This window comes from Saccostrea echinata, unplaced genomic scaffold (genome assembly GCF_033153115.1).
Source record: "Saccostrea echinata isolate AGI-Se365-2 ecotype Australia unplaced genomic scaffold, CSIRO_AGI_Sech_v1 ptg000007l, whole genome shotgun sequence".
Classification (NCBI taxonomy): domain Eukaryota; kingdom Metazoa; phylum Mollusca; class Bivalvia; order Ostreida; family Ostreidae; genus Saccostrea; species Saccostrea echinata.
Genome location: NW_026889756.1, coordinates 4,738,743 through 4,762,864, shown reverse-complemented (window position 1 = coordinate 4,762,864; position 24,122 = coordinate 4,738,743). Strand labels below are relative to the sequence as shown.

Below are 24,122 nucleotides of genomic sequence, written 5' to 3'. Positions count from 1 at the left end.
TAAATTCATTTTAGCGCAGGTACTCTTACAAAATGTTAAACAAGCTGGAAAAAGGTTCAATAAATTTTAAATACTATCTCTTATTAGAATTACCATAATAGATGTAGTGGTAATCAAAGGACGTTTTTTGCTTGTCCGTTTGTATGTTGTTTAACGTCCCTCTCGAAAATTTTTCACTCATATGGAGACGCCACCACTTGCCGGTGGAGAGCTGCAAATTTTGTCCTATACTCGGCACTTACGGCCATTGAGCAGTGATGGATCTTTTTCGTGCCAGCACCTACTGCGACATGGGACCTCGGTTTATACGGTCTCATCCGAAGGACCGGTCTCCACGTCCCACAGTGGGATTCGAACGTGCGACGTTAGGATCAACTCCTTACTTCGCGACTCTAGAGCAGACGCTCTAACCACTGCGCCACGCGGGCGACAATCAAAGGAAGTAAAAAAACAAATTGAAAATGATAACTGAAAATAGGCTTTTTTTTTTTTTTTTTTTTTTTTAGCTCAACCTGCGTTTTCTTTTTTCATAACAAATTAAGAAAAAATGAAGATAGTGAACACAAATCGGTCCATGAAATATAAATACATGTAATTTATTATGTGCAAGAAAACCATCATTCCAATTGCGTGAGATAATAAAGCGAAGTATATCGCAACTAAGCTGTTGAAAAGTTACGATTTTGCAGTTCGTAACACAAGAAACCTAAAACGACATATTTTATGCGTTTAAAATGTATAAAAAAACAATAGTGTGTGTTAAACATTTATTTTGAAGAGTGTATGGGGAAAAACTAATCATCCATAGGTCGTGGTAAGAACGCTTCTGGGTCTACGGCCAGGTCCTCCACGGTGTAAGTACGCCTCGGTACACAGTCAACCTCCTCCATGTTAGACTCTATCTTCAGGGGACCATCTGGGTCGTCGTAAAATATTTCTACGCCGTCTCGAATTCCCAAACTTGGGTCTCTGGGAAAATAGTTGAAGGGCAGGAGAAAGAAACTGACGTCACCGTCGACGGTTTGCATAATGGGTACCTCAGATGTATGTGGTATGTGATGGATCCCTAGAGTGACCCAGGCAACTAGGTCCTTAAAAGAAAAATAGAGTGCACTGCACAGTCAAAAAAAAAAAAAAAAAAAAAAAAAAAAAAAAAAAAAGCAGTTTTCACATTTAGTAAACAAAGATGCTTCAGATACATTGGAAAGTAATAGATTAGAGAAAAAAAAAAAAAAGAAAAAAAAAAAAGAAGCAGTTTTCACATTTAGTAAACAAAGATGCTTCAGATACATTGGAAAGTAATAGATTAGAGAAAACAATCTCTCTCTCTCTCTCTCTCTCTCTCTCTCTCTCTGCTGTATCTGAAGCCCATTGAAAAAAAAATATTTTAATGAAATTAAAAACATACTAAAATTGAATATATGATTATTAAGTATTCACATTATAATTTTTACCTCTTGTTCGATTGATTCGTCTCCTATAAAGTTTTCGAAATTGACCACCCTGTCTTCTCCATCAAAAGTAGCATATTTAGAACTGCTATATTGTTCTGATTCTTTTCTTTTTGTGACCGCCAACTGATATCTCGTTCCCTTCTCCTTCTTTGAACAGACTTTTGGCTACACCGCTTGGAAAAAGGCGATAGGCTCTAGGATTCCCAAACCTATCTCTGTTTTTTTCATTGTAGAACACATGATATTTAGGTTCGCTAAAATTTTACCTATAAGCTGCTTCTCTCTCTGTGGTGTAATTGACCTTAACTATTCTTGTTTGATACCATGTTTCAGGAGTCTTTGAAAACTGGTTTGGAACATTTTCTTCTCGTATATCGTATGTGGAGTAGGTGTTTTTTCTTCCCCCGATATCAAGATCAACCTTAAAATTAAACATATGTTGATGAAGAAGACCCGTGGATTGTCTGTTTATCTGAAAGCCATATTTGCAGGTGTCCTGGACGTAGGATGGCAAATCAATCCCTGATGTTGTTAATTTTGTTTCCATTGCACCATTGTGGTAGAACATAAAGTCATAGATATAGTCATAGTTTACAAGGGTGAATAACATTCGGAGAACAAGTACGGTATTAGGTGCACCTTCGTAATAGCCAGATGGATAATCGTCTGCTACATAATGTCGTCGGAGTGGTATTCCAGAACTGTGTTCAAAGACGCATATTGAGTTTTCTCTTACAACTGGCACGTCTGAAGTTTCTGACATAAAAGTTGTGTCTGTAAAAGTTGCATGAATTGGACAATCTACGCCAGGGACTAATGTTTGAATGTTGTTTCCAATTAAAACAACACTGTCAAAGAAATTGGCAAATCTACCTAATGGTTCCGAAGACGAATAGAAAACTGTCATCTCTGATAGACCTAACTGATAAACGATCAGTTCGTTTTTGAATTTAATTTGGTACAATTGAGGACCATGTGTTGGTGAAACTCCGAACTGAAAGTCCCAGTTCATGTAGTGAACTGACTGACCTTTTATGGAGTAACGCTTTCCGTCTGGTTCTACTTGAGCTGGAGGTCTCTGTGGATACTTAGGAAAGACTTTGACAGGACGTGGGTCAGGGGGGAAACTCACGTGAAGTTTTTCCACCGTTCCACTCAACCAAGCATCTCTAAATGACTGAAGCGAATCAAAGAGTTGACCATTGTACCAAACGTCTGCTGTCTGTGGTGTAGCTGTTCCATTTACGGTGACAAGAACAACAAAATCAACGGGATTTAGGGTACTGGGACGTCGTCTTTGAAGAAAAGGAAACCAGAAACCTCTGAAGTTGTTATCAAGAACCCCAGAAGCTACGGCAGAGTATGGAACTACGGTCTCAAACCCGAGACACCTGTTCCCACAATCTACTAGAGATCCCCCGAAGCTCTCCAACAAAATATCTCCTGCTAGTCTATTAGTCTCCTCTATAAGAACGTCAATGACCGCTGAGGTTTCTGGGTTTGTGAATGGTCTAAAAGAGAATGGGATAAATCTAGGTTTTCCACAAAAGCCCAGTCGAGGAGTAAGCCTCACACAAAACTCTGCAACAACAGGATTCTCCTCACCTCCAAAAAATACCGTGACCAATGCTTTTCTGGCTATATTTTTATGTCGTGTACATTTAATGTGTTTCTTTTTCGGAAGTATTAATTCCATAGAGAAAATGTAGTTTGAAGACAAAGTTGCCTTGCTCTGCATGGTTAGATTTAAACGTCTCTGAGCAAACATGAAATTGAAAATTGATTTAATCTCTTGACTTGTCAGATCATGAAAGGGTGGTGGATTTTCGGGTTCATGGAGGTCAATGGAACCACATCGAAACTGGCGACATATTGGACATCCATTAGTGTCATTTTCGTGATTCTTGGGGACTGTAAGAAAACGAAATGAGAAATTTAGAATTTGAAAAAAAAAAAATATCGTAAACATTAATCTGAATGAATTGCATTAGTTCATTAATTTTTGTGCATCGCATTGATCGTACAGAACTTTTTTTTTAAAATAGACAAATTTAATTGGTTTGAAAACATTTGAAAACATTTGCTAAAAAGTACTTCACGCTATCACGTGCATACGTCACAACCTGAAGAGAGGAGGGGGAGGGGGGGGGGGTAAAAATGCATGGCGACCGGTAACAGTGCAAAAAGTGTTAACTGCGTAAAATGTTTGCATGTATAGTTCATCGTAGTGTTAGCTATACCATGATTTCCACAGGTTAGAAATATCATAAGTTACCATAAACACGTGTAATATATTTTAATTTCTTACTACATAGGCAGTTTATGACGTAATCATCATGTAAGCAGATTCTTGATGAATTTATTAAACATACGTATGCGTTAGCACCGGTCACGGTAGCCTAATAATAACGTGTTTGTTTCAGAATAGGGAGTCCCGGTTTAGATTCTTGTACGAGTCAGGTAAAACTAGGTAATGGCTGTTCCTTCGCACAAGACGCAAAACACGTGGATCTTTAGGATGAGACCTAGTGTCAGAGTTGGCGTTGGCACGATAAAGAATCTTCACTGCTCAATGGGCCTGAAGGACGAGCATAGTTCTACATTGGAATCCCTTCACCAGTACATAGTTTCATCTCTATATGAGTGAATAAAAATTCTCAAATAGGACGTTAAACAACATTTTATTAATCAATCATTCTTATATACTATTATTCAAAGGCAAGACATTTAAGGCATGAAGCTTATTTTAACCTATGTTATACGATATGACATAACTTGGGGCAGTTTAAGCTTATAAACCGCGAAGCTGCTTATAAAAAAAGCGTAAACTGCCCCAAGTTATGTTATATCATATAACAAAGTTTGAAATAGCTTCACTCCTTATAATTTAATTTCAGTGTTGACAAAAAAAAACAAACTTTTTTTCCTCCAAAAATGGCTTCAAATTGTGCATATTTTAAAAGTAACGTCAAGCGGAGTAATACGTTTTATACGTATCTCACTGTGACGTAGGCACCTTATGTTATACGATATATACGAAATCTTTTATCCAATCAAATAACCCTATACAACTAAAATTAAATTATTTTAGCATATTACCGTGAAATTTAAAAATGAAAATAAAAGCATTGAACTGTAAATTTTGGACGCTCAGTGTGTCATAATATGGACGGCTATACGGGAACAAATCATAACACATTTAAGCATAACCATATTTGTTATGTCACATTGATTTACAATTCAATGCTTAAATATTAGCCCGTTTATACTGTAATTATTTCGCTTTCTTATATTTAGTCCAGTTAATTGTGTACTGATTACATTTTCTTATCTGTGGCTTATGGTTTCAGTTTTTTGACACTCTCTCTTGACTTTTTAATGGGGTAATTAGTATAGTACTTATAAATTAGCCTTTTTATGACGTTTTGAATCTTCTTCAACGCTAGCCTGTTGATGACGTAATTATTATACATTTTTTAAACATGAGCAAGTAAATGTAGTTCACATAATTCAATCTTACCTGTTTTCTGCTCCCAGGCATTATAATACTTTCTTACTGTTTCCCGATTTTTGCCACCTTCGGCCGACGTTACTAAAAGCAAAATCACAACTGGCAGTAATATCTAAAAATAGTTACTTTTATTTCTGAAGTTTGGAATGCATAGAGAATAGCAAAAAACAAAAAACAAAAACAAAAACAAAAAAAACAAAAAACCAAAAAACAAAAAAACAAAACAAAAAACAAAAAACATTTAAACATATTATACATTAAGATTTAACACATTTTAAATTTATTTCCTTTTTAATTATATCCAAAAATGTTAAGTTATATGTTGAACCCCCCTTGTGTATAAAATTATCATATAGTTTAGAGGCCTTCAGAGCCTTTTAGACATAAATTAGGAATTATTTTATCTGAAAATGGTCAGTAACTAGACTCCAGGCAAGTATTGCTAAAGATACTAAATATGTTAATTCATCTAGAATATTTGAGAAATATGGTAAATTTGTGGCATGTTAAAAGAAAAATTAGAAGTATGAAAAAAAGATGAGATCGGTTCGTTGTTCTCAATGTTATCACTATAATATCATAAAAATCATTATTGAACCATAGTTTTCAGTACAAAAAAGACGAATAAGCTTGTTATTTTTGATAGAGAGTATCTAACGTAAAATAATTATTGTGCTATTTGCCCATCGTGAAATAGTCGTCAAATTGCTAACCAACAGATCCCATTTTCCTTGCGTTTCAACTGAACACTTTTATCGTTTAAACGTGAAACAAGTTGTGTCTGCTTCGGTATAATAAAACACCTATATAAACGATATCAGAACAATTGCAAATTTATAATTCCCCGCTATAGCAACTATTTCCCTTGGCTGCTCCTCAGGAAAAAAATGCTGGCTTGAGGGACAAGAACTTGCTATTCTCCAAATATTAAAATATGTGTATATTGTAGTGTCAAAGTGATAACTATTTTTTCATGGTGATAACAATGATTATTGAAAATGTCCAATCTCATGTTTATGGTAATACAAATTGATATTTAAGGTCTTCCGTCTTCACGGAAGACCTTATAGTGATTCTACTGTTTCTTATTATTATTAAGGTCTTCCGACTTCCTTCGGAAGACCTTATTGTTTTCCGTCTGTTTTCTATTATTAAGGTCTTCCGACTTCCTTCGGAAGACCTTATTGTTTTCCGTCTGTTTTCTATTATTATTATTATTATTATTCTTTTTTCATAGTACGGCCGATATCTCAGCTGTGAGTGGACGGATTTCAAAGATTTTTTCAGGGAAGATGCATCGTGAGAATATCTCCAGACGTGTTTTTCATTTTTTGAAAAATCACTTCTGTTCGCGATTTTTGGGGAAATTTGTTTTTTTTAAATGGAATTTTGTCCGTTAATTTTCTCGAGAACGGCTTAAGATATGAAATTGAAACTCACTGACGTGATAGAACATCAAATGGAGATATGGTGATCGACCTTTATTTTTCGTCGTTCGGACCTCCGGTCGCGAACGGAAGTGAATTCAAAAATGTTAAATTTGTAACTTTTTTGTTTTTCAATATTTTTCTTTGATATTTACAGGGTTAATAGAAAGTCTTCCAAGAATTCTATGTATGGTTTCACCATTTTGATTGATGAATTTATTGCAAAGATATAACCGATTCAAACTTTCTCGTCTGTTGCGGGTTCGACTCCTGCTGGGGCGGGAGATTGTTTCTCTCTTTTTTCAGTTATAAATAATATTTTTTCTCCGTGAAGACATGTATGATAGTTTTTCCTTATTTTTTAAAGCTTTGTTAACAGAGATTCTACAGAAATCCTTTAATAATCATGATCTATGTTGAAAGACTGTGTTACATAAACGCAAACGAAAAATACCTTCAATAAAATATTAAATAAAGTGAGATAGCATAGCGTTCTGGAGAAAAGTTCCGTCGGAAGACCACTTGTTGCCCTAGCAACAAGAAACGCATCTAGTTATTATTATTCTTAATCTTTTTTTCATAGTACAGGCCAGATCTCAGCTATGCGTGGTTCAATTTGAAAGATTTTTTCAGGGAAGATGCATCATGAATATATCTCCAGGGGTGTTCCTCACTTTTTTGAAATTCACTTCCGTTCGCGATTTTTGGGGAAAATTGTATTTTTAAAATGGAATTTTGTCCGTTAATTTTCTCGAGAACTGCTAAAGATATGAAATTGAAACTCACTGACCTGATAGAACATCAAATGGAGATACGGCGATCGACCTTTATTTTTCGTCGATCGTACTTCCGGTCGCGAACGGAAGTGAATTCAAAAATGTTAAATTTGCAACTTTTTTGTTTTCCAATATTTTTCTTCAGGATTTACAGGGTTTATAGAGTGTCTTACAAAAAATCTAAATATGAATTCAATATTTTGATTCGTGCATCTATTGCAAAGATATGACCGATCCAAATTTTGTCCCACTGTCTGGGGTTCGAATCCTGCTGGAGGCAGTTATTTTTTTTTCCCTTTGTTTTTCTCTTTTTTCAGTTGCTAATGACTTCTCTCTCTTTGAAAACGTATGGTAGTTTTTGCTGATTTTTAAAAGCTTTTTTGTCAGAGATTCTGTAGAAAACCTTTCGACATATACTGAATATCTTTGCATCTATAATATGTCTTTCTAAAACTATTTTAAGGATTGTATTCTTGTCCCCAAAGCTTAACCAATTCAAAAGTTGTCACCCCTTTTGCAATAAAACCTTGTTATCGCTACTCCTCCGAAACTGTAAACCATAGAGATTCCAAGCATTCATCAGTGTCTTCGACTCATTTAGTGCTCTCTTCATTCTATCATTGCAAAAGCATTCTTTGGACCCTTGTATGAGTTACTGCCCCTGAAAGTTTACGCTGCTTACATTTAATGAACTTTTTTTTTAAAACGGTGTATCCTAGAGACATAGGACCAACTGCATCGGCATATTTGACTTTGATCTTGAAATATAGGTCAAGGTCAAAGGTCAAGGTCATTTAAAAAAAAAATAAGAAATTCCTTATATATGTGTAAAATATAGCAATTCACCAAATGACCTTGGACTTTGACCTTGACCTTTGACATTGGGTCAAATGAGAAGTAAGGACATGCATCCAACTCCAGTATCAGGTAAAAACATAGAAAGTAAAGATTTCCTTGGGTTTTTTTTTTGTTATGACCTTGACCTTTGACCTTGACCCAAAGGTCACAATCAAGCTTAAGGATGTGAAAGTAGTTACAATTCTTAGTTTAAAAGAAGCATAAAATAAATAATTCTTTCCCCCCCCCTTTCTTAAAAATCAACAACAACGTAGAATATTTCTGTAAAATTCAAACCAGACCTCGGATCGACACCAAATTTGGTACAAATGTAGTATAGACCTCAGAGAAACTTTCTTGAGAGTTTTACGGTGAGTCTTATAAGTTTATAGAAGTCATGAAGTTTCACGGCAAAAACTACAAGTTTTGTTGTGTTTGAAATTAAGTGCAGGTGGACGAAGAAATGATCTAAACCTTTTATCGGCTATTTCTTCAGATGTCGTTAGTAGCATTTAATTTTCCTGATATGATACGACATTTTAATACCAAGCATTCTCTCTTTCTTTTACATCTGGAATTTATTTGATTTTTATTTAGAATTAATCAGTTTCCAGAAATAGCGATTTTCTGTATATTAAAAACAATTCTCGCTTTCATTGTCGTGTTTCCCTTCTAAAAATGCCTGTTGGGAGTTTAATTTGTGCTACACATATTTAATTTAACCCAAAGAAATGCTTACTTAAATGTTTCATATTTATTTCAGGATATTCAGTCAGAAATGTTAAAATCCGAACCCGATCTTTTAAGCTTACAACAAAGCTATTTTCAAAAAATTCAGCATGCTCACAATATCGATGAATCGGGCTACAGTCCATTAATACATTTTCATTAGGGAACAGTGTTAACGTTTTCTCACGCAGCCCGTCCCTTGTTATTTTATATGCTGCTTGCAAGTTCAGGAACTATTTCCTTTTACGGAACTTCTTTCTTCCCCTACCGATTCTAAAAATACGCTTGTATTTATTCTTTAGTCTTAAACAATTAACTTACCAATTTTATCGGAATGTGTAGAGCAGTGGTTAGCGCACCTGCCTTTCAATCCAAGGGTTTTGAGTTCGATCCCAGCTGGAGGAGCATTTGTTTTGTTTTTTTTTTTGGGGGGGGGGGCATTTTTTGCATTTTTTTTTTTTTTTTCAGAGCAAATGACACGAAAACACTTAAAAAGGTGGAAAGGCCTCTAATTGTTCTCTGAACAATTAGTTTACTCGTTATTATTAAGGTCTTCCGACTTCCTTCGGAAGACCTTATTGTTTTCCGTCTGTTTTCTATTACTATTAAGGTCTTCCGACTTCCTTCGGAAGACCTTATTGTTTTCCGTCTGTTTTCTATTATTATTAAGGTCTTCCGACTTCCTTCGGAAGACCTTATTGTTTTCCGTCTGTTTTCTATTATTATTATTATTATTATTCTTTTTTTCATAGTTATGGCGATATCTCAGCTGTGAGTGAGCAGATTTCAGAGATTTTTTCGCGGAAGATGCATCATGTAAATATCTCCAGACGTGTTTTTCATTTTTTCAAAATTCACTTCCATTCGCGATTTTTGGGGAAATTTGTATTTTTTAAATGGCATTTTGTCCAGAATTTTTCTCGACAACGGCTAAAGATATGAAGTTGAAACTAAATGAATAAATAGAACATCAAATTCCAATATGGGGAACGACCTTTATTTTTCGTCGTCGCCACTTCCGGTCGCAAACGGAAGTGAATTTAAAAAGTCCAATTTTTCAACTTTTTTGTTTTTCAATATTTTTCTTTAGGATTTACAGGGTTTATAGAGTGTTTTACAAAAATTCTAAATATGTATTCAATATTTTGATGCGTGCATTTATTGCAAAGATATGACCGATCCAAACTTTGTCCCACTGTCTGGGGTTCGAATCCTGCTGGAGGTAGTTAATTTTTTTTTCTTTGTTTTTCTCTTTTTTTCAGTTGCTAATGACTTCTCTCTCTTTAAAAACATGTATGGTAGTTTTTGCTGATTTTTAAAAGCTTTTTTGTCAGAGATTCTGTAGAAAACCTTTCGACATATACTGAATATCTTTGCATCTATAATATTGTCCTTCTAAAACTATTTTAAGGATTTCATTCTTGTCCCCAAAGCTTGACCCATTCAAAAGTTGTCACCCCTTTTGTAATAAAACCTTGTTATCGCTACTCCTCCGAAACCGTAAAACGTAGAGATTCCAAGCCTTCAGCAGTGTCTTCGACTCATTTAATACTCTCTTCATTCTATCATTGCAAAAGCATTCTTTGGTCCCTTGTATGAGTTACTGCCCCTGAAAGTTTATGCTGCCTACATTTAATGAACTTTTTTTAAAACGGTGTATCCTAGAGACATGGGACCAACTGCATCGGCATGTTTGACTTTGACCTTAAAATATAGGTCAAGGTCAAAGTCATTTAAAAACATAAGAAATTCCTTATATATTTGTAAAATATAGCAATTCACCAAATGACCTTGAACTTTGACCTTGACCTTTGGCCTTGACATTGGGTCAAATGAAAAGTAAGGACATGCATCCAGCTCCAGTATCAGGTAAAAACATAGAAAGTAAAGATTTCCTTGTTTTGTTTTGTTTTGTTTTGTTTTGTTTTTTTGTTTTGCTTTTTTTTTTTTTTGAAATGACCTTGACCTTTGATCTTGACCCAAAGGTCACAATCAGGCATAAAGTTGTGAAAGTAGTTACAATTCTTAGTTTATAAGAGGCATAAAATAAATAATTCATTCCCCCCCCCCCCTTCTTAAAAAAAATCACATCAACAACCACGTAGAATATTTCTGTAAAATTCAAACCAGACCTCGGATCGACAACATATTTGGTACATATGTAGCATAGACCTCAGAGAAACTTTCCTGAGAGTTTTACGGTGAGTCTTATAAGTTTATAGAAGTCATGAAGTTTCACGGCAAGAACTACAAGTTCTGTTGTGTTTGAAATTAAAGTGCAGGTGGACGAAGAAATGATCTAAACCTTTTATCGGCTATTTCTTCAGATGTCGTTAGTAGCATTCGATTTTCCTGATATGATACGACATTTTAATACCAAGCATTCTCTCTTTCTTTTACATTTGGAATTTATTTGATTTTTATTTAGAATTAATCAGTTTCCAGAAATAGCGATTTTCTGTATATTAAAAACAATTCTCGCTTTCATTGTCGTGTTTCCCTTCTAAAAATGCATGTTGGGAGTTTAATTTGTGCTACACATATTTAATTTAACCCAAAGAAATGCTTATTTAAATGTTTCATATTTATTTCAGGATATTCAGTCAGAAATGTTAAAATCCGAACCCGATCTTTTAAGCTTACAACAAAGCTATTTTCAAAAAATTCAGCATGCTCACAATATCGATGAATCGGGCTACAGTCCATTAATACATTTTCATTAGGGAACAGTGTTAACGTTTTCTCACGCAGCCCGTCCCTTGTTATTTTATATGCTGCTTGCAAGTTCAGGAACTATTTCCTTTTACGGAACTTCTTTCTTCCCCTACCGATTCTAAAAATACGCTTGTATTTATTCTTTAGTCTTAAACAATTAACTTACCAATTTTATCGGAATGTGTAGAGCAGTGGTTAGCGCACCTGCCTTTCAATCCAAGGGTTTTGAGTTCGATCCCAGCTGGAGGAGCATTTGTTTTGTTTTTTTTTTTTGGGGGGGGGGGCATTTTTTGCATTTTTTTTTTTTTTTTTCAGAGCAAATGACACGAAAACACTTAAAAAGGTGGAAAGGCCTCTAATTGTTCTCTGAACAATTAGTTTACTCGTTATTATTAAGGTCTTCCGACTTCCTTCGGAAGACCTTATTGTTTTCCGTCTGTTTTCTATTACTATTAAGGTCTTCCGACTTCCTTCGGAAGACCTTATTGTTTTCCGTCTGTTTTCTATTATTATTAAGGTCTTCCGACTTCCTTCGGAAGACCTTATTGTTTTCCGTCTGTTTTCTATTATTATTATTATTATTATTCTTTTTTTCATAGTTATGGCGATATCTCAGCTGTGAGTGAGCAGATTTCAGAGATTTTTTCGCGGAAGATGCATCATGTAAATATCTCCAGACGTGTTTTTCATTTTTTCAAAATTCACTTCCATTCGCGATTTTTGGGGAAATTTGTATTTTTTAAATGGCATTTTGTCCAGAATTTTTCTCGACAACGGCTAAAGATATGAAGTTGAAACTAAATGAATAAATAGAACATCAAATTCCAATATGGGGAACGACCTTTATTTTTCGTCGTCGCCACTTCCGGTCGCAAACGGAAGTGAATTTAAAAAGTCCAATTTTTCAACTTTTTTGTTTTTCAATATTTTTCTTTAGGATTTACAGGGTTTATAGAGTGTTTTACAAAAATTCTAAATATGTATTCAATATTTTGATGCGTGCATTTATTGCAAAGATATGACCGATCCAAACTTTGTCCCACTGTCTGGGGTTCGAATCCTGCTGGAGGTAGTTAATTTTTTTTTCTTTGTTTTTCTCTTTTTTTCAGTTGCTAATGACTTCTCTCTCTTTAAAAACATGTATGGTAGTTTTTGCTGATTTTTAAAAGCTTTTTTGTCAGAGATTCTGTAGAAAACCTTTCGACATATACTGAATATCTTTGCATCTATAATATTGTCCTTCTAAAACTATTTTAAGGATTTCATTCTTGTCCCCAAAGCTTGACCCATTCAAAAGTTGTCACCCCTTTTGTAATAAAACCTTGTTATCGCTACTCCTCCGAAACCGTAAAACGTAGAGATTCCAAGCCTTCAGCAGTGTCTTCGACTCATTTAATACTCTCTTCATTCTATCATTGCAAAAGCATTCTTTGGTCCCTTGTATGAGTTACTGCCCCTGAAAGTTTATGCTGCCTACATTTAATGAACTTTTTTTAAAACGGTGTATCCTAGAGACATGGGACCAACTGCATCGGCATGTTTGACTTTGACCTTAAAATATAGGTCAAGGTCAAAGTCATTTAAAAACATAAGAAATTCCTTATATATTTGTAAAATATAGCAATTCACCAAATGACCTTGAACTTTGACCTTGACCTTTGGCCTTGACATTGGGTCAAATGAAAAGTAAGGACATGCATCCAGCTCCAGTATCAGGTAAAAACATAGAAAGTAAAGATTTCCTTGTTTTGTTTTGTTTTGTTTTGTTTTGTTTTTTTGTTTTGCTTTTTTTTTTTTGAAATGACCTTGACCTTTGATCTTGACCCAAAGGTCACAATCAGGCATAAAGTTGTGAAAGTAGTTACAATTCTTAGTTTATAAGAGGCATAAAATAAATAATTCATTCCCCCCCCCCCTTCTTAAAAAAAATCACATCAACAACCACGTAGAATATTTCTGTAAAATTCAAACCAGACCTCGGATCGACAACATATTTGGTACATATGTAGCATAGACCTCAGAGAAACTTTCCTGAGAGTTTTACGGTGAGTCTTATAAGTTTATAGAAGTCATGAAGTTTCACGGCAAGAACTACAAGTTCTGTTGTGTTTGAAATTAAAGTGCAGGTGGACGAAGAAATGATCTAAACCTTTTATCGGCTATTTCTTCAGATGTCGTTAGTAGCATTCGATTTTCCTGATATGATACGACATTTTAATACCAAGCATTCTCTCTTTCTTTTACATTTGGAATTTATTTGATTTTTATTTAGAATTAATCAGTTTCCAGAAATAGCGATTTTCTGTATATTAAAAACAATTCTCGCTTTCATTGTCGTGTTTCCCTTCTAAAAATGCATGTTGGGAGTTTAATTTGTGCTACACATATTTAATTTAACCCAAAGAAATGCTTATTTAAATGTTTCATATTTATTTCAGGATATTCAGTCAGAAATGTTAAAATCCGAACCCGATCTTTTAAGCTTACAACAAAGCTATTTTCAAAAAATTCAGCATGCTCACAATATCGATGAATCGGGCTACAGTCCATTAATACATTTTCATTAGGGAACAAGGGAACAGTGTTAACGTTTTCTCACGCACACCCGTCCCTTGTTATTTTATATAATGCTTGCAAGTTCAGGAACTATTTCCTTTTACGGAACTTCTTTCTCCCCTACCGATTCTAAAAATACGCTTGTATTTATTCTATAGTCTTAAACAATTAACTTACTCAATTTTATCGGAATGTGTAGCGCAGTGGTTAAAACACCTGCCTTTCAAACCAAGGGTTTTGAGTTCGATCCCAGGTGGAGGAGTTTTTTTTTTTTTTTTTTTTTTTTTTTTTATTTTGCTTTTTTGGCATTTTTCTTTTTTTCGGCCTAAACGACACGAAAACACTTAAAAATGGTGGAAAGGCCTCTAATTGTTCTCTGAACAATTAGTTTACTTGTTATTATTAAGGTCTTTCGATATATATGATAAGATATGAATATGAAACTTGCTGAGGTGATAGAACATCAAATGTAGATATGTTGATCGACCATTATTTACCGTCGTTCGAAGTTCCGGTCGCAAACGGAAGTGAATTCAAAAATGTTAAATTTGTAACTTTTTTGTTTTTCAATATTTTTCTCTGGGATTTACAGGGTTAATAGAAAGTCTTCGAAGAGTTCTAAGTTTGTTTTTATCATTTTGATTGATGAATTTGTTGCAAAGATATGTAATACAAAGATAGATTACATGATCAGTACGTACTGGTCCCTGCTGACAAAGCAGGTAACAACATTGTCTTTGTTTGTAAGACTCATTATATTAAATGTATTTTAGAGGAACTTGGATTTAATTCTACAAGTGGTAATCCAACTTATACTCATAGTTCCCTTTCTAAGGAAGAACTTCTTCAAAATCATATGTCAGTTTTGAATATTTTTAATATTCCAAACAACCAAAATGAATTCGAATTACCATATTTATATTGGATTCCGAAACTTCATAAAAATCCTTACAAACAAAGATACATAGCGGGTTCCAGTATATGTTCAACCAAGCCTCTATCTTTACTCCTCACTAAGATATTAACAGTGGTAAAGGAGAAACTTCAAGAGTACTGTGCAACAATATATTCGAGAAGTGGTGTAAATCAGATGTGGATACTTAAAAATTCCAAGGAACTTTTGGAAAATTTGAAATCAAAAGATTTTACCAAAATCAACAGCTTTAAAACTTACGACTTTTCAACTTTATACACAACCATTCCCCACGATAAATTAAAGTCCAGGCTTTTTGATATCATTGACAGCTGCTTTTTCAATAAAAATGGAACTCGTAAATATACTTACCTTGTCATTGGTCATTTGCAAAATTATTTTGTTAAAAAACATTCTGATTGTACACACAAGTACTCTGAAGTTGACATTAAAAAGATGCTTGAGTTTCTGATTGACAATATCTATGTGGTTTTTGGAGACCAGGTCTTCCAACAATCTATTGGAATTCCCATGGGTACCAATTGCGCCCCGTTATTAGCAGACCTTTTTTTTGTATTCATATGAAGCAGAATTTGTCCAAAATCTTGTACGTGAAAAGAAGAAAACACTTGCTGTGGTCTTCAACTCGACATTTAGATATATCGACGACGTATTGTCAATTAACAATGGCTATTTCCATTCTTATGTCGATACGATATATCCTGGTGAACTTGAGATAAAAGATACCACAGAGTCTGAAACATCTGTTTCATATTTGGATATTTTACTTGAAAAAGATGTTAATGGTAATCTAACAACCAAGCTTTATGATAAACGTGATGACTTTAACTTTTCAATCGTCAACTTCCCTTACTTATGAAGCAATATACCTTCATCACCTGCATACGGGGTATATATCTCTCAGTTGATTCGATACGCAAGAGCATGCTCTACGTATCTACAATTTCTAAAACGAGGTAAATTATTGACAAATAAGTTGATGAAACAAGAATATCAGCTGTCTCGTTTAAAGTCATCATTTCGTAAGTTCTATGGTCGATACAATGACCTTGTCAGCAAATACAATTTATCATTGAGTCAAATGCTGACTGACGTTTTTCATACTAATTGTTAGACCATTATTTACACACTGAATTGTCGACGGATTTTTCCGTGATTTATCTATCATGACAAGGAGTACACGGCGGAAGTGACCGGTCGGCAGGGGATGCTCACTCCTCCATGGCACCTGATCCCACCTCTGATGTTTGGAGGTCCGTGTTTGCTCTGCTCCTATTTTGTATTGTTTAATGGACTTTTGAGCTTGAATACTGTTCGTTATCTCCATATCTTTCATATGACCGCATTTATTGCAAAGATATGACCGATCCAAACTTTCTCGTATTGTTGCGGGTTCGAATCCTGCTGGGGCGGGAGATTGTTTCTCTCTTTTTTCAGTTGTAAATGATATTTTTCTCTGTGAAGACATGTGTGATAGTTTTTGCTTATTTTTTAAAGCTTTTTTAACAGAGATTCTACAGAAATCCTTTAATAATCATGATCTATGTTGAAAGACTGTGTTACATAAACGCAAACAAAAAATACCTTCAATAAAGTATTAAATGAAGTGAGGTAGCACAGCGATCTGGAGAAAAGTTCGGTCGGAAGACCACTTGTTGCCCTAGCAACAAGAAACGCATCTAGTTATTATTATTCTTTTTTCATAGTACAGCCGATATCTCAGCTGTGAGTGGACGAATTTCAAAGATTTTTTCAGGGAAGATGCATCGTGAGAATATCTCCAGACGTGTTTTTCATTTTTTGAAAAATCACTTCCGTTCGCGATTTTTGGGGAAATTTGTTTTTTTTAAATGGAATTTTGTCCGTTAATTTTGTCGAGAACGGCTAAAGATGTGAAATTGAAACTCACGGACCTGATAGAACATTAAATGGAGATATGGTGATCGACCCTTATTTTTCGTCGTTCGTACTTCCGGTCGCGAACGGAAGTGAATTCAAAAATGTTAAATTTGCAACTTTTTTGTTTTTCAATATTTTTCTTTGAAATTTACAGGGTTAATAGAGAGTCTTCTAAGAGTTCTATGTATGTTTTCATTATTTTGATTGATGCATTTATTGCAAAGATATGACCGATCCAAACTTTCTCGTATGTTGCGCATTCGAATCCTGCTGGGGCGGGAGATTGTTTCTCTCTTTTTTTCAGTTGAAAATAATATTTTTCTCCGTGAAGACATGTATGATAGTTTTTGCTTATTTTTTCAAGCTTTGTTTACAGATATTCTACAGAAATCCTTTAATTATTATGATCTATGTTGAAAGACTGTGTTACATAAACGCAAACGAAAAAACCTTCAATAAAGTATTAAATGAAGTGAGTTAGCGTAGCGTTCTGGAGAAAAGTTCGGTCGGAAGACCACTTGTTGCCCTAGCAACAAGAAAAGCATCTAGTTATTATTATTTTTCCGCCCAAAATTTTTATGCACGCGATTTCTCGAAGACTATTTGGTGGATTTGAATGAAATTCACAGGAACAGTGTGTTGTAATCTGAAGTTATTTTATCCGGGAGGAAATTGGAAAACTCACTTCCGGTTCCTAGTTACGGACGAATTTCTGATTTCAAAATGAGATTTTGTCCACAGATAATCTCAAGAACGGCTGAATATTTCAATGTCAAACTTTAAGGGATTATAGATCGTGATAAATACTAGCTTGGTCGCTACCTTTCGTTCGTCGTCGGCACTTCCCGTCGCTCAAGGAAGTGATCATAGAAATCGAAATTTTCCACCTTTCTTTTTTGAAGTTTTTATTGCATCACATTATTGCATCTTATTTGTAGTTTCGAAATATGTTAGTCCCATCGGAAACAAAAACGACAACTTCCGGTTATAAGAGAAAAAATACATAATTTGAGTATTTTACTTCCCCTAAATATCTTTTATAGATAAAGTATTTGAAATGATTTTTGAGTATGTTATTCAGACTGCAAATGTCTGGAGAAACATCAAATATCTTTGTAAAATTCACTTCCGGTCGCGCGTTTTCATGTCCTCAAAATGAGAAGTTTCCCGAGAAAGATCTCTGAAACGGTAAGAGATTAAGACACCAAGCTTTTGTGGTTAATAGATCGTGAGGAGTAGGCAAAACCATTTGGGTTAAGAGCGTCAGCCGTCACTTCCGGTCGTCAAAGGAAGTGATAATAGAAATATAAAAAATTCAACTTTTCATTTTTGAATCTTTTTTTGCATCACGTTATTGCATTTCATTCGTAGTTTTGAAATATGTCAGTCCCACCGGAAACAAAAACGACAACTTCCGGTTATAAGAGAAAAACTACATAATTTGAGTATTTTTCTTTCCCATTAATATCTTTTGTAGATAAAGTATTTGAAATGAATTTTAAATATGTTATTTAGACTGCAAATCTCTAGAGTAACCTCAAATATCTTTCAAAAATTCACTTCCGGTTGCGTGTTTTTCTGTCCTCAAAATGAGTAATTGTCTGAGCGAGATCTCAAAAACAGGTAAAAGATTAAAAGACCAAATTTTTATGAGTAACAGACCTTGATTAGTAGGCAAAGTCATTTTGGTTAAACGCGTCAGTCGTCACTTCCGGTCGTCACAGGAAGTGATCAAAGAACTCAAAAATTTTAACTTTTCTTTCTTAAATTAAAATTTGCATCACTTTATTGCATCTCTTTCGCTGTTTTTAAATATGTTAGATTCCACCGGAAAGAAAAACAGAAACTTCCGGTTTTAGGTGATAAACTACGTTATTTCGATATTTAACTTCCTCATAAATATTGCTTATCGATAAAGTTCTTGAAATGTTTTTATGCATTTTGTAGATACTGCAAATGTCTAGAGAAACGTCAGAGATTTTTTTCTTTTTTAATAACATTCACTTCCTGTGGCGTGTTTACCTGTCCTCAAAATTAGAATTTGTTCTCACAATATTGCTCAGCAACAGTAAACGACTGAAGTCTAAAACTTTCAGGACCGATAGATGGTTAATGGTTAGCGCGTTGGATTTTCACGCTGACGACTAGGGTTAAATCTCCAGAGTGTCTGAATTTCTTTTATCATCTTTTCAGCTTGAATTTACGTCTTTATTTTCAAAATCGGACGGAAGACCTCTCATTGCTCACAATGAGTTTCTAGTGTTTCATACTAGTTGTTAGGCCATTATTTACACTATGAATTTTATACGGATTTTTCCGCTTACTCGATCTTGGCCATAAGTTGTACTTGCTAATTATTTGCTTAGATTTAGCATAGTTTAAACCAGATAAATTTACTTCGTGATATTTCCCCTGTATAAAAATAATAAAGTTCGCAGCTAGGTTAAGGACTCCCATATCAACGTCAGCAGAGGTTCGGGAAAGCTATTATGACGTCACGTTAAAACGATTCAATCGAATCTCGATGAAAAAATACTATGTTTTTTTTTAAACACACTAAAATACTTTTGTTTCTAATAAATAGTATAAAGATAATTGGATGTGCAACTTATCTTGCCAAAATAGCACTCTGAGTATGTAGAATGAAAGCCAGCTTGATCTCGCTGTACTTACTGATATGAAGTCATTTCTTAGTTTAACAACGCAGTTTCTCTGTACTTGAGGCGTGGATCAAGCTATTATCGTAGCTTGTAAAAATAAAAATAAATACGAAACAAGCTTAATTGGGCCAAAATAAATACATATTCTAAAATATATTAATTCACATTTTATTTTCAAATTAAATCGATAATGTGTAGACCTTATATATAGCCGTAGGGAGCACATTTGTACAGTAATGTGCTAGAATGAGGGGTCAAGCCCTTCGAAAATATCAAAAGTTCGACGATATCCGCTTCACTATAAATTCTGAATTTTTAAACATATGTAGCTATTATTCCGACTATTCTGAAAAGTGCTGGGAGCTGGTTGTGCATTGTTTATTTATTCGGTAATGTAGTATTATTCCAGTGCGTATTACATCTATGTCTGGAGTTTATAGAAAGACGGCTTAATTTTTACACAATTCCCGAGCATGAGGAAGTTACTCCCAGCACTTTTCATGTTAAGAAATTTGTCTTAATCAAAACAGAATAAATTTTATAGCGGAAAGATACCCGTAAAACTTTTACGATCTTTGTGGTATTTAGTACAAATATGTTCTAATTTTAAAACATGTCACGTGACAAACAGCTGATGAAAGCGATGTCGCTTTGGCCGAACTCAGCAGAGATATATACAAGTGCAAACAGCACAATGCACATTCAACAAAACTAATGCTGTTTAAAAAAAAAATAAATTGTATTCATTTTCTCTGAATATATTAAAGCGTATATATCACGGGCGTCCATAACCTAGCTGTGTTAAGATATTTCGAAAAAAAAAATCTTCAAATATTGGCCGAATGATAAATTAATATTTAAAAAAGCATTAAAAACAATTTTGTGATATATTTTCTTTGACACTGTTTGTTTCAAAGTACGACGGATTAAGAATGCTCTAAATATGCTTTGCAGCGGATATAGGAAACTATTATATACATATTGTACTTACGTTTATTTTTCGTATTCAACCAGTTAAGCAATTTTTTTTTATTTTTTTTTTTTTTGTTTCTGTAGTATTCTTTTAATAATAAAAAAATCTCAAATTATTTTCCTTAGTGAAATATATATGCAACATAATGATAAATTATCTTGTTAAAACATACCGTCAAAAGATACATTCTGCCGCCAAGCTGTGAAATCATTGCGTATTTTCTGCTTTATATAATTTTGCATGGATAAAAACACTGGAGTATTAATTTCGATTGAACCCATTAAGCTTATCTCTAAATTCCACCAGTATTCAAGCATGTAAGCTAGTGTAGAAAAGTCATTTTAAAAGGCAATGTCCTTATTTTAATCAGGTGATATGGCAATCACGTGGTTTTACCAAACATGCTTGCATTAGAAGTCATCTGTAAATTTCAATATTTCAAGGGCATGATAGCATTTAAATTGTAAAAAATATCTTAAAGCCCTCTGTAGATTGTGCATTCACCTTTCACAAAATCTACTTTTTCGTTATCAAAATTGCCGATGTAAGATTTTTTTTTTCTTTTAACACAAGTATGATTAGTTTATCTTAAATATTTTATTTTTCAAATATCTTTGTACATCTTGTGTTTATGTGTAGAAGCTTATCATGATCCATTGAGTGAATGCAATTGCAGTAAATCGACTTATTAAGACCTTTTAATTATTCTGTTTCTGCATAGAAATATACTGCAAAATGATGATTCAAGGGGAAATACATCAATAAAATGAAATAGAATCCATTACATTCAAGTTAAGGGCTTCTTAAATATATGTCTATGAAATCAAGAAGTCAATATGACAGCAAATTCGATTTTGTTTTGGAAACACAGAACATAAATTAAAAAAAAAATATTTTCTGAAAACTTAAAATGATATGACCTATGAAGATATGCTACCATGGCACATTTTCATAGATATGCTATGATAGTAATAAAACATGGTTGTCAAGAGATCAAATATCTTGAAAACTCATTCTGCAACCAAGGTTCTTTTCTAACGAAGTTATTTAAGCATGCTACATTATTACGAAATGTTTTGAGTAATTCTAATTTTTTTATCACTCAAATCGACAAAAATATATGCATTGATTTTCTTTCAATTTCTCATGTAAGTTTTATGAAAAAAATTCTTTGTCAGCAAAAGGATTTTTTATTAAAGGGTTTCAAATGTCATAAATAATTTAAAAGCATAATTTATTGCAAATAAAGATTATTTGGATTGCATTAAAATTTGAAAATTTATTTTGAATAAATATCAAAATGTTTTGAGTATTTTTTAATTTGAATCACTATTATGATTTGACAAGCACAAAAAGCGGAGATGATCGATAAAATAAAGTATTAAAATCATTTTGTTATGTATTCGTTTCACATTTGCATTTTATTTTCGATCGTGACCGGTCGGCAGGAGATGCTCACTCCTCCATGGCACCTGATCCCACTCATTAACATTTTTTTGTTAAAAACATTTTGATTGTACATACAAGTACTCTGAAGTTGATATTGAAAAGATGCTTGTGTTTCTGATTGACAATATCTATATGGTTTTGAGAGACTAATTCTTCCAGCAATCTGTTGGAATTCCCATGGGTACCGACGACGTATTATCAATTAACAATAGTTATTTCCATTCACATTTCGACATGATATATTCCAGTGAGCTTTAAATAAAAGATACCACAGAGTCTGACACATCTGTTTCTTATTTGGATATTTTACCAGAAAAATACGTTAATGATAATCTAACAACAAAGCTTTATGATAAACGTGATGACTCTTTTCAATCGACAACTTCTCTTATTTATGCAGCAATATACCCTCATCTCCTGCAAATGGGGTTTATATTTCTCAGTTGATTCGATAAGCAAGAGCATTCTCTACGTAGGAACAATTTCTAAAACAAGGTAAGTTATTGACAAACAAAATGATGAAACAAGAATATCAACAATCTCGTTAAAAGTCTTCATTTCGTGAGTTCTTTAGCTGATACAATGACCTTGTCAGCAAAGAAAATCTATTATTAACCCAAATGCTGACTGACGTTTTTCATACTAATTTTAAGGTCATTAATTACTCACTGAATTGTCCACGAATTTTCCCGTTATTTCTCGATCATGACATAGAGCACACGGCGGGTGTGAGGGTTAGGGGCGGCAGGGGATGCTGTCTCCCCCATGTCACCTGATCGAACCTCTGATGATTTTAGAGGTCGGTGTTAGTTCTGCTCTCGATTTGTATTGTTTCAATGGGCATATGAGCTTGATTACTGTTCGTTACCTTCTTATATCATGAAATAGAATTTCTATATGAGTTGAAGAAAACGCTTGTTGTGGCCATTAATTCGACATTAAGATATATCGACGACATATTATCAATTAACAATAGTTATTATTATATGTCAACACGATATATCCCAGTGAACTTGAAATAAAAGACACCACAGAGTTTGTCACACCTGCTTCATATATGGATGTTTTACTGACTATAGACGTTAAGGGCCAACTAACATCTAAATTGTATGACAAACGAAATGAATTCAGCTTTTCCATCGTCATTTGTCTTTATCTAGGTAGTAATACTATGCATTACCTGTATACAGGGTGTTTATATCTTCCAACTAAATCGATACTCAAGAGCAAGCTCCGACTACGATCAATTTTCAAACCGGGGCAGGCTACTAACAGACAAGATGATGTTTCAAGGATTTCATCATAAAGTATATTCTATTGTTGCTATAATTACTTTGTTATCAAATTTAACCTATCAATGGGTCGTATTTTGGCTGAAGTGTTTCATACCAAATGTAAGACTTTTGTATTTCTACTATAGTTGACTTTGGAATACTTTGTCTACTTGATCAATACAAAGGGCTCACAGCGGGTTTGACCGATGAACAGGGGATATTTACTCTTCCTAAGCACCTGATCCCACCTCTAGTCAATGAAGTTTGAAAATAGTTGTAATTAATGAAAAAATCAAGAATTTGTTCATGTCATTAATTTATAAGCATTTTAGGTATTTTAAAGGACACTGGCACTGGGATAAAGGTAGGACTTTTTTCCCTCTTCAATATACCGTCTGTACGAAGCATATTAAATATATATACATATTGAATATTGTCCCATTTATGTTAATTCTGGCTCATTAAAAAATCGTTTTTAATTAAATTTTTCTGAATAAATAACATAAAATTGAGACACAATTTCATTTTTCAATCATTTAAAGACTTAAGCTCCATTTTTTATGATATTCAGTAGGAAGCGCAGTTCAAGTTCGAAGGTGTCCGAAACATGATTAACTCACCCTACGTTTCAATGCTATTTATTTTTTGTAAAAGTTTATGCTTTTAAAATTTCTAAAAGTATATAGGGAACTTTTGCCCCCGTTTTGTTTTTGTACCTTTCACCTATTCGCAAATGTGTGAATTTAAAATGGAGCGAATTCAAGAAGACAGTATTATATCTCTAACTTAACTCAGTCTTGGTGGTCATTGTCGGAGCAAAATTGTATCAAGTCTGAAAGGTCGAAAATAACACGGAGCGAATATATCCCTGTATAATAAAATGGGTAGTTGCATAAGTTTTGAGATGTACTCTGACGACTGAAAATTG

The 24,122-nt window shown here is 33.8% G+C and overlaps 1 pseudogene; it reads right to left on the bottom strand.

Moving 5' to 3' along the window:
* Positions 1–753: 753 nt before the first annotated feature.
* The window catches only part of LOC133180665 (putative amine oxidase [copper-containing]), a 34,200-nt pseudogene continuing 10,831 nt past the window's right edge, over positions 754–24,122 (bottom strand).